The 20,287-nt window shown below is 38.1% G+C and overlaps 1 long non-coding RNA gene across 1 annotated transcript; it reads right to left on the bottom strand.

Moving 5' to 3' along the window:
- Positions 1-2,029: 2,029 nt before the first annotated feature.
- On the bottom strand, positions 2,030-5,692 carry LOC142361034 (uncharacterized). The gene is made up of 3 exons (XR_012763572.1): positions 5,386-5,692; positions 3,553-3,761; positions 2,030-2,353 (listed from the first exon to the last, which is right to left on the bottom strand). It is a non-coding gene; the product is annotated as an uncharacterized LOC142361034 (long non-coding RNA).
- Between the last annotated feature and the right edge of the window lie 14,595 nt (positions 5,693-20,287).

Raw genomic sequence — 20,287 nt, 5'->3', positions numbered from 1 at the left:
TATGCTTTGTCCCTATGTCCCTGTCCCATCATCTTTTCACGTCCAGCACTGCCTTCTTGAAAAAAGAGTAATGCCAACATCTGAAGATGTTACTTTAGGGTTACTTTCCCTAGGTGTCTCATAATATCTACAACACTTGAAGGTCAATATAAATGAAAGCATTTTATTTAAAGATCTTAAAAATGACAGCTCTAATCTAGGAAAGAACATGGACTCATCAAAATGACAAAATAAATATTAAAAGACTGATGAAACAAAATCAGACAGGTAAGACAGACTGAAGTCAGTATTGGAAGAGTAATTGAAAGTCATTGCTTCTATAGAAGAGGCTATATTATGTATTATTCCTAAAACAGAAAGGCAACTTGAAGAAAGGTCTGGGGTCATCTGCAGACAGAGAAGCATGAAAACGCTGATGTAACAGAGCTGAAAGTGGTCTTGTGGAATAAAATGTAGGAATAAAGAAGAAGCAAGGAGTCAACATTCCCTTTGTTCTGCAGGGCCCTCCTGTATTCCATTCATTATGCCTTTTGTACAGATGTTTATATTCTTTAGAGTTCAGGAGTGCAAATCCTGGCTGTGTAGATTTCTTATATCAAAAAGTCTACGATTTCCAGAAATGCTCAATCTGTACAAGCCCACAGGAGCACAGGGGCACAACGGCAGGCAGGGACCCAAACCAACAACTCCAGAGGAAGGAACACCCCATCTGGGCCAGGGTCTAGACCCAGCCCCAGGCTCAAGGTGTGAAAACCATCTCAATGAGTCATCTAGAGCACCTCTCTCAATTACATTTTGGACTAAGGGTTGCTGCCTAGGGGTGCAACACATTATGGAATGCCGAGGAAAAGCAGTTTGGGATTGCACAGGACTTATTATAGGATGCTTAGGGGAAGAACCAAAGGTGTGACAAGGGAAGGGCTTAGGTGATCTGGGAGAGGAACACGAACGGGCAAATAGAGGGTAATAAAAAGGTCACATGTAAAAGAGTGGTCTGGTCTGTACACTTGTCTGGCCAAGCCCTGTGTCTGATCAGTGCAACCTGTCCTATCTTCTTATTAAATTGCTTTCTAACTTTTTTGCTGGGTTTTCTGGGTGAGGGGCTCTCTGTTCTGCATGTATGTGTGTATGGCAGTATGAGTGCAGCCACTGGAGTCAGACCATGGGCTGGAAAGCCCATGTATCCGTGGTGCCAGTGACTCAAGCAAGTGTGGGCGTGCGAGTGTGTGGGTGACCACTAGCAATGATCAAGATGGATTAGCTGGTAAACAGGTGAAATAGCCTGGAAGCGAGGGGGGGAGTGGATCTGTAAGGGCCGGCTCTGTGTGCAGGAGTGTCTGTCTCTAAGAACACACAGGGTCAGCTATTAGGACTTGGTGTGTACCAGCACTGAGAGTGTGACTTTGGCCTCAGGAGTGTGCATGTTCATATGCCAGCAACAGAGGACACTGAGACCCAGGGGCAGCTCCTGGTCAGATGGACTGTCTAAATCTGGCTGCTAGAGGGATCTGCCTCGCACATACGTAGATATTCTCCCCTGTGGGATTGCATCCAGCTCAGCCACAGAGGCAAGCAGGATGAGGACAATGGTGCTGTGTTAATGTGAGCGCCCATCCGCAATCTGTGTGGCCAACCATGCTTCTGTAGAAGTGTATATACGTAGCATATATGTGCGCTTTTTATGTGAGCGCCTTCTGAGAGTACATCTTCAGCCTTGCTACAGGACCTGCGCACATGGAGCACCAGCTACCTTGCCTTTCTTGGGCCGGTGGATCCGATGGGATGTATTTTTCACCAACAAAAATTACTTGTAATATGTAAAGTTAGCGGTGGGAAAAGTGTATTTGTGCTCCAGTGATACCCACCCAAAAATAAATTCAAAGCCTACAAAAAATGGTTTTTTGAATCATAAATGGAAAAATGATGAAGTGGATAAACACTGCAAGAACTTGGTCAAAGACGATAATACAATACTATGGAAAAAAAAAAGGCTTCTTTGAAAAGTGCTCACTTCTCCACAAAACATTCAAAATATGGAAAGCAAAATCAGGTTGTATGATTTCAGGTCCAAATTTAAGAAACAATAAATTGCCTTGGAGCATAAACAAACATCTGCCTGACTTTCCTTTGCTGCCTGGTTTCAATCACCTAAGAATCATTATTTCTATCAAAATGTTGATCAGTTTATAGAAAGTAAATCACAGATAAACACAAAGTACTGAACAGTCTGAAAAATGTAAGTAAGGATAAGGATGGTCTTTTAGACATCATTTAAGGATACAGGGCGACAGCTGAGTTTCTAGCTGGCTTGTTTGTTATGTTTTCAAATCTCAATCAAATTCAGTAATCACACCTGTAAAAGAGAATAGTTGAAGTTACTGATGTATGCAATTGAGTATAATATAAGATTTTGACATAGATTCTCCTTAGCCCTCCTTTTGTTGATATTTATAGAAACATTTTTTAGTGTCTTTTACAGCAGCAGCCAGATTAACTTCTAGTTGGGCTTTGGCTCTTCTCATTTTCTCCCCGCATGACCTCACATCTTTGCAGTCCTCCTGAGTTGCCTGCTGGTTCTTCCAAAGATGAAAAACTCTCTTTTTTCCCCTAAGTTCCATCTAGAACTCTCAGTTCAGCCAGGCTGGTCTTCTTCCCTGCCGGCTCATCATTTAGCACATGAGGACGGACTTTAAGATTTCCTTCTTGAAGAATGTCCAGCCTTCCCGGACTCCTTTGCCCTTCAGGACTGCCTCCCAAGGGACTCTGTCAACCAGGCTCCTAAACAGGCCAAAGGCTGCCCTCCGGAAGACCAAGGTAGCAGTTCTGCTGACCCATCTCCTTACTTCTCTGAGTTCTTCTATGGAGTTTTGTCATGGCACAACAAAGTTGCCACAATGATTCTTGGCACTTCTATGGGAACCTTTCCGGAATACCAAGGACTGAAAAAACTGCAGTGACAGAATCTTTGCCCTTACCGCGCTGAACGCAGAGGCATACCCCAATACAGAAAAACTGGGAGGCTTTGCCCACGCTACAGCACACTGCACCATGAACATTAAAAAACCAAAGTTGCCTGTTTTAATATTTTTTTTTATGATGAATTTCACAAATATTAAATAATAGCTCCTTGCATGATGTAAACTAAACAAAAGCAAAAAAAACCCCTGCCATTCTATGTAGGACTGTTTTTTTCTTTTAAAAATGAAAATCTCAGTCTCTATTCTTCATTCTTCTTACATTTACTCTGTGGAAAAGCCTTTCTGTCTAACTGCTCTCAACAGAAAATAGCCGGATGGCTTGTGCTGAATGTTTGTGTTGATACTGCAAAACACTTTATTTTTAACTAATTTTATTTGTTGGGTGGGAAAGCTTTAATCCACAACAAAATTTAAAGCAGCTTTAATAACCTTTAATAATCTTTCAGAATACATGTAATTTACCATAAATGTTGAGAAACTTGAGAAACATAAGTGATAATTGACCAGTCATAAAATAAATAAAAAATTAAAATCCCCCAAACAAAAAAACCCCACAAACACAAGTTATTCTTACCTTACTGCTACTTTCTGTGTCCCTGTGTCCCTCTCCCTCAATCTGTTTTTACAGCAACAGTTCTTTGTCCAAAGTATTTTGTAAAAGCCAGAGACTCCTTGGAGAGTAATCATTCGTCAAACTTAACTGAGCTGTCACAGAGCAACAGGACTCGGGTGTGTTCATTTGCCACATGTTGCTTCTTCAGTCTACCTGCCTCTCTCATTGTCCTGTGGGTCACATCATAAGCCTGTATGAGACAATATCCCCTGACTGGTCCTCCTCTTATACCAGCAGGAAAGCCTGAAATTATGCACAACTCTCTTGGCTACATTGGCTTAGCTCTCAAGGACTCAAATGACAGTGAGATAACAGCTACGTGCAACTCCAGTTGTACACATCTCCTGTTGGCCATTGCTTGTCCACAAAGTTATTGCAACAGGATTATTACTCACATCGTATTGAAAATAAAAGTACAAATAGCAACAAATAGCTAGAAAGAATACAGTTTGATTATTTTCAGTCCCCATCTGCATTTTCAAGACCATCTGCTTTTTTTCAAGATAATACATAAATACGATAGTTTTGATAAAGACAATTTCCATAGGTATTTTTAACTTGTTTTTATAGTAAATTTTCATAGCACACATGACTATAACTCATATGTTTATAATGAATAACAACAAAGGTTGTCCCTATATCACCTTTATTTCTTCAGATGGACATAGCTTCAGACAGTAAAACTAACATTTGAGAGACACTGTTCCCACTGATGAGTTATATGGTACAGATGATAACTACTCTAAGAAGAAAAATAAATTACAATATTAAAGAACTATTCTATTCTCAGATTTGTTATTCCCTTCTGTTAGTTTCCATCCTGGGAAAAAAGTTACCGCTTGGTATGAACTAGAGTTTCTTTCAAAAGGATGTAATATTAAACCTAAATTGCTAAAACGGTGCTGAATTTCATGTATTAATGTTTATTCTGATTCTTTTATGTAATTGCCTTAAAATGTGATCTGAGAAATTAAAATCAAATCCAATTTGAGGAATCTATTTGTAGCCATAAAAGCTAGGAATTGTTCTTTTAGTCCTTGGTTAGTTGGACAGAAATTTCTCCTTAAATAATAAAGCAGAAAATTCAAGAGTGTTACTAATTAGCTCATAATATTCTGAAAATCTAGAGAGCGAACATTATTCTGAGCTGTAACAAATAGAAGAAAGTCAATTTGAACGTAGTAGCTGATTCATAGTTCTGAATGCCAGCACAATCATTTTGATGCAGACGCCTCTCAAGACATTATTACCATAACAACAAGAATTACTACCGTAACTTTTATAACTTCTGATTGAACTGGACTATATCTTTTTAAAAACTCATGAAGTTTGTTTTTTTTTTTATAACCCCCCCCCCACTTCCTCAGTCAAGCTATTTCAACCACTAATTACTTTGAGAAAAGAAGCACACTGTTTTTGATCTCAGTTGGTCAATTTTCAGTTTTTGTACCCAGTTTTCATTCACTAACACTAGAAGCTTTGGTTTAATTATATGCTTTTAGTCTGTGACAAGGGCAGCTCTTAAAACTCTTTTTTTCGTTTGTCTGTCATCACAGAGCTTATGTTTTTTGACTCTAAGTATTTGTTGTAAATCTTCAACCCTTTTCAATTTGTCATCCGTTTTCCACATTTTTCATTGGCTGATTAAAGCAAACACCAGTGGCCCAGAATATAATTAGGTTTATCTGTTTGGTTAAAACTACATCAAATATGATGTCAGACATAAAGAGTAAATATGAAAATAATGTTTCCAATTGAACAGATTAGGAAAACTGATAACAGAAATAGTCTTACTTAATCTTTCCAAGGGTCTTCAGGATCCTTGTCACCATCCCAATGTTTATGCCTTCTGCATCACACCTAGTCCAACAGCTATGATAGCCATTCTTTTAAAGTAATATGCAGTACAACCAGTTGCATTGGTAGCCCGGAAGAAGATGAAGCAAAATTATACTCAGTTGAGCAGAAGCTATCATTCAGAGTAAGCATGCCATATTCAGTTTATTGTTAGTCTTAATACAGTGCTGTCAGAGGAACAATAAAGACAGCTCTAGCAAGAATACTGTTTCAGATCTCTCAATGTATGATGGATAAAGAGGCAGCATCTGTAACTCTGTAACATCTGTAACTCTGTAACAACAGAAGCACAAGAAATTTCAAGTTAACAAAGGGAAATTCCAGTTCAGCCTACGAGAAACAGAGAGGAAGAAGTGAAAAAAATACAATGATATGGTAGAACAGCCAAGAATAATTTTATTTTGAAATTGTAAATAATATATTTTATTTTGTGGTTTGATAGGATATGCCTTCATCTTTGTTATCTGTTTGCTCAAATGTATAGATCTGCAGCTGTGAAAGATAAGATCTATTATTACACTAAAGTTTAAAAAGTAAGAAAAACATTCCTCTCCACCGAAACATTGTCCAGCGATAAAGCTAGCAGCCTGGCACATAAACTACCTCTGTAGGGATGAAATGCAACAGTGTGATCTGTCTAGTGCGACCTGTACTGGGACACCAGGAAACACCCACCTCCCCAAAATACCTTTGAGTGGTTGAGTTTGGTCTATACAAGCCATAGCAGGTAGCACACTTCAAAGTTGATATATAAGAATCTCAACAAAACCATTTTTACGTATTGGCAACTGAGAACATACACTGGAGGAGAAAAACGTTTGGCTGCACAGAAAGTTTTTCATTCGAGCTACTTAACGAGCTACAAATACACTTTTTAATTATAGCAAACTTATTCCGCCCAGAGCAAAAATTACAAATACAGCTCCATTGTTGTTGCTATTAGAGCACATATGCACAATGTATAAGTACATTGTTCCATGATCGGTCCCTACTCCCGGGTTCTCTGTCTCACATGACCTGAGTAAGTCAAGCCAAATACTCCAGAGGAGAGGATAAGTTAGAAACACACAAGTCCAGGTCTCTGGCTCACTTCAACATGCAGGGCTTTCCTCTAACAAGGAACAGTTGCCCAAAGTCAGAAAAAGTCTCAGTGTGAATAAGTAATGATGAGAAGGTTTTATCAAATAACTAGCAAAAAGAAAAATGCAACTACCTCTTCTCTGCTACACAAAGGCCACCGAAGATCAGACCGAGTGCTTGCCCTAACTTCTCACTCAGAGAATCCCTACAGAACTGTGTCTTAACAGACAAGAAACGCATTTGTGCTGCCCCGTACTTCTGGCATAGGCCTACACCTTCTTTGCTGTCTACGTCTTTTGAGCTTGCAGATGCACAACCCAATAAAAGAAAAAAACCCAAAATAAACAACAAACAAAAATCCACCAAAACAAACGACAACAAAAAAGAAATACCCCCTCCCCCCAACCCTTTCCTTCAGTAGGAGAAACCTGCACTGTCGTTTCTGACAATATTACCTAGAAAATGAAACTGACCAAACACATCTCTTGTAATCTTCAGACTGAAGATATTTCAGTCTGGACTGCTGGTGTAAAGAAATGTTTTCCTTTTCTAGGCTGTTATACAATCTTCAGTCTTTCAACACTGTAATTAATGACTTTTTGCAATGTATAGAGAAAACAGCATGTTATGTGCCAGTCTGTTCCGTAGCTTTTGTGTGGCCTGAAATATACCTTTCTACATAATATTCAGAATCTATTTCAATGTACTTTCAATTTTTTAAATTCAGATAAATTATTTGAGGAAAGGCTGAGGGACCTGGTCTTGTTCAGCCTGGAGAAGAGAAGGCTGAGAGGGGACCTTAGAAATGCTTAAAAATATCTGAAGGGTCGGTGTCAGGACGACAGGGCCAGACTGTTTTCAGTAGTGCCCAGCAACAGGACAAGGGGCAACGAGCACAAACTGAAGCAGAGAAGTTCCAGCTGAACATGAGGAGGAACTTGTTCCCTCTGAGGGTGATGGAGCCCTGGAACAGGCTGCCCAGGGAGGCTGTGGAGTTTCCTTCTCTGGAGATATTCAAGACCCGCCTGGACGCGGTCCTGTGCAGCCTGCTGTAGGTGACCCTGCTTCGGAAGGGGGGTTGGACTAGATGACCCACAGAGGTCCCTTCCAACCTGTAACATTCTGTGATTCTGTGTGATTTCAGATTAAAGTACTTTAAAAATTGATTCAAAAAGCAATACAAGTAAGTCTTCCAGTACTGCATGCTTAGTTGGGCTTTAGCATTTGATGTTGTTTCTTTTGTAGTAAGCAATATAGAGGTAACTTCTTATGCATAAAGAAACATCTCAAAGATCTAATTTTTCTTTGATGCTCATGGCCCACGACATAAATTAAAACCTGCGGGCTTCCTGGGTATTTCTGTTTTCCATTTTTGTCCTTCAATATTTAGTTAAAATACCACATACAACCAAAAAAACCTACACCAGCTTTGCTAATTTAATCTTTGTGTGTTTATGGAAGCAATTAAAAATAAAAATTAATTGCATATGGTCTGCCCTTGGAATTTATGTTAAGCTAAACTTCCTGCTGTCATTTTCTGATGGGGTAGAACTAATTTAATGCTGTTCTACTAAGTTATTCTAATGAAAAACAGACCACAAAAATGATAAATTTGAGAATTACATGAGTTTCACATGAAAATAAAGCTCACTTTATCTTCACAGATGCCTGTGCAAAGAAGGTCTACCAGAAATCCCACAGATGGTGTGGAACATTGAGTTTGTGCTTTGGGCTATATATCTGAGACACAAACATCTGAAGCCAAACCTCATCTGCACACCTACATACATTCTTGGCAGTGAAAGCCAAACCTTACCATCTAAATTCATAACATATTAAAAATGACTTAGATATTCTTCTGCGTATTTACTTCACACTGTGGAAACACAATGCATCTTACGTGGTCTCTTCTTTTATTGATCTTGCTATGAAATACAGGTATATAATGTAAAACAATGAAGATGTTTCAAGGTGTTCCTGTGGGAGTGAGAACCAACAACTAAGGTGCTGTAGATACTTGGGGCTTTACTATACTAAACAGCTGCAGCTATTTTACAGACCTCAGAAAATGCATGAAAAGGCCTTTGCATTTATTTCACCCTACTGGGAGCTGCATATCTGGGACTTTAGATAAAATCATTGCATACGCTGTAATTGTAATGATTGCACAGTATAGAACTGTGAAGTAGCTAAACAACAGAAGCAAAGGAGTCTATTAACACAGTCTTCCAAATAAACTGATAGGTTTCAGAAACTCTTAACAGAAGTTTATTAGGGCCTCAGCCAGCACTTATTTAAAGACTGGACCCCCACAAGAGCACGAGAGTACGAGTGAGATTACGGAGTTAGTGATTCAGGTGGTACGAGGGATCAGAAGGGAACTTCTCATTAGAAAATTAATCCTTTGTGATCATCAAAATGTGATTTTTCGAAAACATGAACTGTTGACTTATTGTCATTGATTTCAGTGGAAATGGAGATAGACTGCTTTTGAAAATGGAATCAATATTTTTAAATAAATTGAACAGTCCAGAATTAGTGCCATTTCAGTAGTAGTGAACACTTGGCTTTTACATTTCCATAATGCCCCCATCAAGTACAGCATGCAATCAAGTCACTGCTAAACAGTGGTTCCTAACATATGTCCTGTCTCAGGAGGTAACTCAGACATTAGCAATCAGCATGTTTTTACACAATGTTATTTTCAGAGTGTACATTTTAATTAAAATTAGTAGTGGTGAAACAGCTGTTTAAACATCACAAAGATATCTCAGGATTTAAACTTGCTGAAGTTTATAATGGCACATGTTTTGACAAGTTTAGCTAGGAAACATTTCAGAAGTGGTGAAGTAACTTAGAAAAGTGAGTCCCTGTGACTTTGAACCAATTAACTAGAGGGATTTTTAGAAGCTACCCAGCTACCAAAGTATTACTGCGTAACTTGGTAGTTGAGTATGTCACTGTAATCTATCATGTGTATTTAATACATAGCAAATTATCTTGTGATATTGCTAGCAGTTTATATTGCTTTCTTGATCATTGAGAATTTATTGGTTCTGTGACTCAGCTAACTGATGTGGGAAACAGAGTCTGAGAAGTGCGGAACCTAGATCAGTAGTTTGGTATCCAAATAAGTAGTTCAGGATTTTGCTTTTAGTACCAACAGGAACTGGACTTGGATAAATGTGAATGTCTCAATAGCACAAGGTTTATATCTGCATGTAAAGTTCCACTTCATACATGATATATAGCCATAGATTTCTATGCATACACCTGTACATCTACATCTGTATAGGCATTCATGAATACAGTTAATGAAACTTCATACGTAGAAAAAAAAACGTAGGAATTTTAAGTTTACAGCGTTTTAGGCTTTTCTGGGAGACGGGGTTCTGGGGAGAGTATTCTCAGTGGACTAGGATTTCCGATATGAAATTTACCAGCAGTGTAAATAACTATTCCCAGCACAACATTAGACCTAGAATTTAATGTCACAACACAAGCGCTTCCCACTTTTCTTTGTAGACATTTTATTTTCCCATACTACGAACTTCTAAGGCTTGATTTTTCAGAAGAGAAGAGCATTCACAGCTCCAGATGAAATAATTAGGAGTACTGGGGCTTAGCATCTCTGAAAATTGGGCTCAATTCTGTTCGTAAATGACTGGTTTCAAATAAATTTCTGTACGGATATCTTTTAATAAGAGGGGCAGATTAAATTAAGGTTTTTCAGAATGTCTCTGTTCGGCAGTTGTGAGCCTTCTAACAGAAGGAACAGAATCTGCTTGATATCTTCCCCATTTGAATTCTATTCTCCCAGGAAACTAGCGATAGGACGAGAGGCAATGGCCTGAAGCTGCATCAGGGGAGGATTAAATTAGATATTAGGAAAAATGTCTTTACTGAAAGAGTGGTTAAACATTGGAATAAGCTGCCCAGGGAAGTGGTGGAGTCACCATCCCTGGAGGGGTTCAAAAAAACGTGTAGATATGGCACTTCAGGACATGGTTTAGTAGGCATGGTGGTGTTGGGCGGATGGTTGGACTTCCTGATCATAGGTCTTTTCCAACCTGTGATTCTATGATCGGGCTGCAAAGTGCAGAAACCCATCCTTAAGAAGTAAAATAACTAAAGAAGAAAAGAACTGAATAAAGAAAAACCTTTTATGGAATGACCATAATATTTCAGACAGTCACAGTGAAGCAACAATTTATGTTTTTCTCAGAAACTCATTCTGCAGATGAGCAAATAAGAGATTAAATGTTTCCTAAAGAAGGTGGGGGGGGTGGGGCGGTGTTTGTTCATTTTGTTTTGATTTAGGTTGGGGTTGGGTTTGGTTGTGGGTTCTTTCTGAAGTAGAGGGGTTGTAGAGATTGAGGAGTTTTGGAAAGTTGACTGTAAAGCATTTAGTACTTTGAAATACTATTGTTGTGCTTAGACTATTTTAGTCTGGATATGGCAGTATGAGGAACCTACATGTTCAGACTTTCAGTTTTTCTCCAGTCAAGTATATCCATTCACTCTGAAGATGTTTTTTTGTGAGTAAAGGTCACAGAATTAAGCTCTGACTTCTTCAATATATAAATACATTTTCACTGCAAAATTAAATCCTAGGAAATCTGGAAAACATGCATATATGTTACTGGCACTGAAGAAGTTATTATTCTTTCTATACCACAAAACCCCTAAATTTTTTCAGATCCTGCAATATTAGGTAAGATATTCACCAATGGGAATGCTGCCCTTATATTAATTTTCACATTATCTGAATAAGTTCTCAGTGATTGTTCCTAATTCACAAAACCCAAACCCCTGAACGATTACAATTTTAAAGAGTTTTGAAGGTCAAGAGTGTGTAAAGAAACCACATTAACTTGAAACATTTCTTTTTCCTGCCATTCCTACCATTATGAGTACATTGAACAGTAAATTCAGTTTGCCTAAGTCGCCATCCTCAAATGGATTAAAAAGCTGTTCTAAAATCTTAGGGTACACACAAATTCTGGCAGTACTGTATAGAGAAAAATGTAGGCATGGGATGCATGTCAGCTGTATGATAAGCATGGCATAAAGTGCAGACGTAGGATAATATAATGAAGCATAAGGAAGATAGTAAAGATGTCCTATTAAATATAGCTTATCTGAATTATTATGACACATCCACAAGCTTAAAAAATGATCATGTAACTTTATTTCTCTTAAATCTTTCAGAAAAAAAATACTTAGAATATCAAAGTGCAAGCTAGTGTCATATCAAATTTCTTACACTAATTCTCCAGCTCAGCTGTGTTTCACATTCAAAAATCAGAGTTGTCTGTAATGTAGTCAGTAAAGGTCAGATCTAAGAACTCAGATGTAATGATTCACATCAACCTGTACCATTATCTAGTCCATTTTTTTTCAGATATGTTTCATTCTTCCTTTTACTTCAACTATAGAGGCGTTCATTTGTCTTGGATTTAAAAGCTGGGACTGTCCAATTTGCATAATCCTTTTCTTTCTCACATTCTTTGGGAATAATTCAAAGGTATAAAGTGAATACCATGCCTAAAGTTCCAAATCTTGTTTTAATGCACACTGTTGTAATATTACTTTTGTTTTTCTTAAAATAAATATCCACAAGTGAAACCGATTACATAATTAATCAGGTGACTTACAGGGCTGAGATTTCCAAAGCTCTCACTGGGCATATTGTGGGATAGCTGAGACAGTTACATAAAAAGAACCATGGGCTAACCTACACCTTCACGCTATTTGCACGAGGTGGGTATGACATTCTGTCAGCAATGTCATACTCCATGCAATTTAAGCTATCAGAATCCTGATCTCATCTAAGTTTGGCTTAAAACTGGGTAGCTGGATATTTTATTCCTATTACCACCTTTTTACTTAACACTCCTGTTGGTGCAGAATTTAAATAATTCAACATGACAATGTTTCTGCGGAAGCCACAGGACATACAAGTGCAGACCAAAAGCAGTAACCAGTTCCAACAGTTACCTCAAATCTAAAGACGAAATATGAGGTCACCTTTTATAGACCTCTTGCAGGTATGACAAAGATTGTTAGATGTTTAAGGGTTTTTTTAATTCTCTTTGCACAATTATGAAAAACCTGTATCTTACTTAAAATTAAAGAGATTTTGCTCAGACTGTCTGACAAGACCTTTCACAGAGAGAAATTTTAGCCAAAAGAATTGCAAAACAAATACTAGAGATTCCAAAGGCTCATTTATTAGATGACATAGAGTACATAATGTGTTTATCTAGTTGAAACAGTAAGGCATATTTGCCTTTTTGTAGATCTAAAAAATTACTTTTTCTTTCCTTTCAAATGCTTACAAGCTCAGTACCAGCTGTACTAAAAACTGGGCCCATTTAGCAGCAGTAGAATTGCCTATAACTTCATGCTTCATTCCTTCTTCCTTTCTGGCCTTCACTTTCTCTTTTATTTTCTTCCTCTCAGCCAGGCTGGCAACTCTACAGAGAGAGGATTAACACAGGTGCTCCTGAAAAATAAATCTTTCCCAGCACTACTCCTGCAAGGTGAAATTGAGTAAAGTCGTATCTTACAAAACCTGTAACAGGCACTGATTTATCATTTGGGGACACATTATAAGTTCATCTTATTTTTGGCACATTTAATGGAAAACGCTAGTAAATGTCAATATGTTATAATTTTTAAAATACCAGAACTATTTTAATTGCTGAAAATCACTCATGTTTCATAGTGTTTTTTTGTTATTGTCGGTTATTCAAATTACACTAAAAGAGAATTTAATTAAGTAAATGCCCATAAGAATTTAAAGTGCATCCCCTAGCTAGCTTAGGTCATTCATGTAGGAAACAATGCCAAATAACTCAGTTTACTAGGAGGGTTGAGTGAAGTTGTTTCCAAATTTAATTTTTAAAATTTTTTTTAAGCATTGACATTAGTCCCGTACAGAATGACCTACTCGTTATAAATACATTTAAAAGATCCACAATGATGTTACAACATTTTGTATTACATTTTTGCATTTGCCAGTCTGTTCTGATGCTATGCAAACAACAAAAAGAAAACGGATGTTTCTTAATATCCCTCAACCATGGAAAATGGGGCCGTGTAAGTTCTGCAGGTCCCCAGGTAGCCTTATTCTGACCTTTTTAATACTAAAAAGAGCACAAAATTAGGTGGATTTCCCAATACTTTCTTAAAGTAGCCAATCAATTTTCTCTAAGAAACAGGAGTAAGGCAAATCATGGGTTCCTAGAGTCTTGCAACTAAGATATATTTAGATTTTTCACTAGGGTATGCGGAACAAAAAATTACTCCCATTCAGAAGAAGTCATCCTTAAAAAATTCTTAAAATAAAGCAAATGTCTATTTAAAAAAAAATCAGCTGAATCTTTTCAAAACAAATCTGTAAATTCGGCAAACTGCCAGCAAAACTTGAAGCAGCTGACTCTTAGAAGCCTGCTTGGATGTCTGGAGTCCCTTTTTCTTTCTGCATCACCATCACAGAATATTACTGTCAAGGCAAAGCTAGTCAAAGTCTGCTATTCGAGCTATGGGGAAAGAAGACACTTTTTAGCAAGAATCAGGACTTCCAGTTTTATGGCCATAGAGCTGGCAGTGTGAAAAAGCCACAGAACATGGGTATCAGCTCATCAAAAAAAGAGCTGGAGACAAGCTGCTGAGAAGTATCATGGGAGTAAAGTCTCACAACTATGGAGTTTGTCAGTCATAGCAGAAATGGGAATCCTTGACTACAAGGCAACAACATATGTCAACACTCTCGGCATATTTCAGGCACCTGAAAAAACACCATTACTCAGTAATAGACAGAATTTCCATTCCTGTAGAGCCGTGTAGTAACTTAGCCAGTGTTTTCAGGACAAGTATTCCAGACAATGTCTTCTGAATGGCACTTTCTTGTTCTAGCTACTAGTCTGCATGGACCTCAGTTTTACAGATCATTGATAGCAGCACCAATCAGAATGCTGGCCAGCATCTACAGTGGTGAAAACAATGTATGAATTTTTAACTAAAGCTGTGATCCTCTGTTTAACTCAGAACCTACTCATGATGATGAACCTGTTGGAGTGGGTACAGAGGAGGGCCACAAAATGATCAGAGTGATGGAACACCTCTCCTACAAGGAAAGGTTGAGAGAGTTGGGGCTGTTCAGCCTGGAGAAGAGAAGGCTCCGGGGAGACCTTATAGCAGCCTTCCAGTACCTGAAGGGGGCCTGCAAGAGAGCTGGAGAGGGACTTTTTACAAGGGCATGGAGTGGTAGGACAAGGGGTAACAGCTTTAAATTAAAAGAGGGTAGGTTTAGATTAGATATAAGAAAGAAATTCTTCACCAAGAGGGTGGTGAGGCACTGGAACAGCTTGCCCAGAGAAGTTATGGATGCCCCCTCGCTGGCAATGTTCAAGGCCAGGTTGGATGGAGCTCTGAGCAACCTGGTCTAGCGGAAGATGTCCCTCCCCATGGCAGGGGGGTTGGAACTAGATGATGTATAAGGTCCCTTCCAACCCAAACCGTTCTATGATTCTATGGTTTGCACTCCCCATTGGGTCTTCATCTGCTTAAAGTTTAAGAAAATTGGAGATCTAAATAGGCTAATATTTCTTGTGAAGAACCACTTTGTGCATTTGGACTGAAATTTAATTTTCTGATAAGAAAATGTGCCACACCAATGGTCAAATTCCTGATTGTGCAAGTTCTAAACATCTATTTAGATTATCCTGCTAGTGTATGCATTTCAGTACGATTATAAAACAATCACAGTACATCATTTATCAAACAGACAGGGTATGAAAGTCAGCCAGAAGTTTCATGTAACATTGATTCCACAAATGCTTCATGATAGCAGCAGTTTATTCAGTATTTACAGAGACCTAAAAGAAACTTTTGAAGCCAGAATTGTGTGTTCAGTCACAAAACAGCAAACAGCAAAGGTCACTTATGAGGATAAAGCCAAGAATGCCCCAAGGTGGTAAATACTCATGTATCCAGGTAGTTGTACGCGCATAAACAAGAAACCTTGAGCTTGAAACATCAGAACTGAATGCCTAACAGAATGCAGAGAATAGAAGTATATTGCATTGAGCATCCAAATGGAAAAAACAGTCTGAAAACAACTGAAAACAGACAATGTGCAGTTTGGCTACTAACAGTTATCTTAGCAAGTGTATACACTTAATAGCCAGGAGACAAATATTTTTCCTGTGATTTTAAAATTAAGAATGTTGAGATAGCAGGAGTGGTGGCCTCTGCAGATATTCAGCCACCAATTCTCTAATGAATCATCAGGCCTGTACACTGCCATGTAGAAATAAGTTCAGTACCTGCAAAGAGGACAAAAACTTGAACTTCTCTAATAGAGATTTCCATACGCAGAACAAAGTTCATCACAAAAAGATCACGGAAATATGTTCAATGTTTTCATTACTGTACAATATTGGTAATGTAAAATGAGTTTTACTGAGGCTGCTTTAATAATTAGTACAAACAATTTGTGGCCATATAGTAACTGCTACCTGGCACACTTTCATAGATGAGTTACTTGAGCCCTAAAGCACACGCAGTGCTACCTAAAAACTAAACAACGTGGACATTAATTTGAGGCAAAGAAGTTCTTTCAGAAATGACACAGTGGCAGAGACAGGCAAAGAGCCCAAGAAAGAAGATGAACAGTCAATTAGACACACTGATTATCAGCTCACTGAAACTGTTTCTGCACTGGCACAGCATCTTTTACCCTGGTAGAATTAGTCCTAAATCACTGACATTGTAAAATCAGAATTAGCCCTACAAAGAGAAAGTAAAAAAAAAATAAATCTCAGTAATTTTTCAATTATGAGATGAAGAGAGATTGACTTTTCATAAATCAAGAACTACTCATAAACGCATGTGGTCTGTCTAGCTTCAAGGCCCTCAGAAGCTAAGTATGCTTCTCCCTCACTCCACATGAGTAAACTTTCCAGCATCCTCCAAATCCTTCTTCCACGACTGTCACTGAAATGCTCTTTGATTTGTGAAGTCTTTGGGAGCCTAGTAGCTCACCTCTTCTTCAACAATTACATTTTAAAAGGCTGTTGTTTCCTCCGCCTAAGAAATATCTTTATATTCAGCAATACAAGAAGAGTAAGAAGAGCAGGAAGAGAGAAGAGTCTTCTTTGTCTCAAGTCACTGTCATCATAATTCATCATAATACCACCTAATTCATCCTTTCCTCTTAATTCCCAAGACTCAAAGACTTGGAAGATAGGGAGAAAGGATTAGGTCATGGTGACCTGCTAAGCCTAACTGAAATTGCATTTTGTCCCTAATTTCTTTTCTCTTTCTTTCAGTCTTCCAACATATACATTATTTGAACGAGTTCAAAGCTATTAAAAGTAAAGAGTTCCTGTTCTATTCAGAATCCTGAGAAAGACAGGGAAAAAATGGAAAAGCTATCTGTAGCACAACTTCTGATTTGTTATGTTTGCTGCTAACTCTGCTCTTTCATCCCAAGAATTTCTGTGACTGAACTTCCAAAAATTACAAGTAATTTTCTTGAGAAACTTTTCACACAATTCAATGAGACTATAATAGCTTTCTCTCCTTTCCATCTGTCCACAGGACCTGAGAGGCATCCATGGGCATATGTTGGACAGGCACTTGAAGAAATTGCCTCACTCCGCCTTGCAATGAGGGAGAAAAGAATACACCTACACTTCTGTCACTCCAGTTCACGGCCAGGTACCACAGCACAGCCACCTACTTGAGCAGTTTAAGCTAAAGTCACATTTTCATACATGATTTAAGATTGCGTTATGCAAAAAAGATGCCACCCCTAGCACTCGTCAGATCCCAGTCTGCACAATCTGAAGAGATGACATGATTGCATGATGAAATGGATCAACATCAAAACCTACCGGAAGAGTAGAACTGCTTCTTTTGCAGTGGTATCTTGGATTGGTTTTGAATGCAGTTTCTCTGATTTCCAATTAGTCAAATACGACTACTCTGGGCAGTTTGCTAATGTCTTGACAGACTTCTCAAACAATGTTTTCCAATTCCAAATGTATGATGGTGTTGAACTGCATGAACCCGTATATAGTGGGCAAAAATATGGAGTTAAGTTGTCCCTAATTTCTGTTAATAAAAATGAAGAAACTCAAAGTCAGATTTTAAATTTAGAGTAACAACTGTGAACTCTGTGACATTTCATTATAATATTTTGCAAAAATAATATTGCATTATTTTATAACATTTTTTAAAGTAGGTATGTCCTAGTTCTTGAACTTCTTTTCATGTCCTTCACACTGTGACATTAAAACATTCTGTGAACATACTGTACACTAATATTGTCCTTAAATGAGACTGGATGACTTTCACAAATGGAAACAAATTGTTATCTGATTGCAAAGATGATCTCAACAGTGGATGTGTTTCCTGCTGTTAGCTCACTTGGAATGTTCTTGGCTGAGAGTCAAGGTCATTCTAATCATGGCAAAGCTAAAAAAATAAATTTAAAAAATGCCCATTGTCTTGCCTGCTTTTATAAAGTGAGAATACAATCTCTTTTGAATGCTATGAATTATGCTAACTCTAACTAATTTTAACTGAGTGTAGTACTGCTTGTGTACGTTATAATTAGAGGCAGCCTTGCTAGGGCACTGCATTGGGACACATTAGACCTGAGGCTCTGCTAACGCTTCTTGAGGGCAGGGTTTGACTCACAATAATGTGGTTCAAGAGTGCTTACATACAGGACAATCTTGACTTCATTGAAGGCCTTTAAATGCTTCCGAACCACTAAATTATAAAAGAAATAATGTTTTCCATCATTTGGTGGCTTTTACATACTGCTCTGAATTAGTATTAATAAAAAATAACTAGTCCACATATGGGAACATATTAGCTCTGACATCGTCATTGAAAAGAAAAGACCGAGATGGAAAACACTTATACTAGTTCATGGAACTTCCCCCCACCCGACCCCCTTTTTTCCCAAACTCTACACAGAAACTAGCCAAAATTCTTCAATATTTAATCAAAAGAGATAACCTACTGACCCTAGTGTCCTCAATCTCATGCAAGTTTAGCAATTCTTCTGTCAATCATTCATCATCCTTGTTTTCACTGCTGAACATGCAACCCTCAGCTTGTCCAGGAAGCCTCCTGTTCCACTCCATTCCCATTCTTTTCGAGGATTTACTTTTGCTGGGAAAGTTGCTGACTATCCACAGCATATTTGAAGGGAAAAGGTTTACAGGCCCTAGCAGGAGAGCTAATGATTATCTTGAATAGCATATCACCTTCCATTAGCGTGACATAATTGCCTCAACCACAGCAGGTCTGGAGAAAACAAGTATGCCTTTATTCTCTGTAAAGATCCAGCAGCACATTTTCAGGTACTGAAAAGTACAACTTTGTGAATCTTCAAGCTGCACTATTAAAAGCTAAAAAAAGCCCTTGCTTTATTATTATACCAGTTCCTGTTCTATTTTGATCACATGGCTGAGAAAATCTTGAAGGAAAATAAAGGTTACCCCTTCCCTGTTTCTCTCTGAAAAGGACCATTTGACTTGGTAGACAGGAACTACATTTGTTTAATTTCTTTAGCATTCCTTCCATTGAAAAATAAAATTTAAGGTGTTCAGGTTACTGTTGTTACAACACACAGATCTATAGGAGGTTTATGTGGTTTCTTTACATCTACACAGAATCTGTAAACTTAGACCAGAACTAGCTCTTTAGTAACTCTCTTTCAGAAATTATGCCATGCTAACTAGATTTATTTTCCGTTCCTTTGGGGCTTTTTTTTCCTCTAAAGGGGAGAAACTACCAGGGGATAAATGAAAAGCTCTATCAGGTCAAGTGACAATTCAGCAATGGAAAATCTACGGTGTATAGTTTCAGAACTGCCTACTGGTAAGGGACTTCAAGTTCATTAAATGTTGAAATGAAAAAAAAAAAAAGATGATGTATTGATTACAAATGGTCTACGCAAATCACTCTTCTGGTGGATTCAACTGAATACCTCGAAATTTGCTTTGAAGAATTTAAACAGCAAGCGCCTCAAGTTCAGGTTACTTGTTGTTGGGATAAAGGCTTTCTTCCTCTCCCAGCTCTGAGAATAGCAAAGTGGATTTACTTTATGTAATAGACAAAGGCCAGTTTAGCTTCTTGACAAACGTCCAGACCTTGGTAGTTGACTTAAATTGTATTTACAGGAGCAGTCTTGAGGAAACTTCACAGATTTTCAGAGTTTAGGGCCTAGGCTGTGGTGACACCTTATTTTTCAGTATTGCTCTGTCAGAGATATTCCAAAATTAGAACCGTTGTGATGGCCCTACACTAGAGGACTCGACAAGCCAAAGATCACCTTCAATCCGCTATGCTTTATTAGATTAATTTTAACTTCACTATACCTCCAGAAAATATCATACAAAGGATTATGCTACTACCCCTATCTCAATCACTTTCTTTTTCTTCAGAAAGGCACAGAAGGAATACATATAAAAACTGTCTTAGCACAGAAGCAAATTTTAAAGTCCTACTGATAGAAATTTCAGCACAGTGTTTTGCAGTTATTTTTCATGGTACATATTCAATTATTAGATCTTAATTCTTCTCTGGACAAGCAAGAAACATGATTAGTAACCCAACTCCCACCCCCCCAAAATACACATTCCAAATCTTGTGCTGCTGGATTTCCCTCTTAGCAACAAAGGATGAAGGGACCATAGAAGGGAACCAGATTTGCCAAACAGAGAATGTA

This window comes from Opisthocomus hoazin, chromosome 4 (genome assembly GCF_030867145.1).
Source record: "Opisthocomus hoazin isolate bOpiHoa1 chromosome 4, bOpiHoa1.hap1, whole genome shotgun sequence".
Classification (NCBI taxonomy): domain Eukaryota; kingdom Metazoa; phylum Chordata; class Aves; order Opisthocomiformes; family Opisthocomidae; genus Opisthocomus; species Opisthocomus hoazin.
Note: the sequence above shows the minus strand (reverse complement) of the source record. Positions and strands in the feature narration are given on the sequence as shown.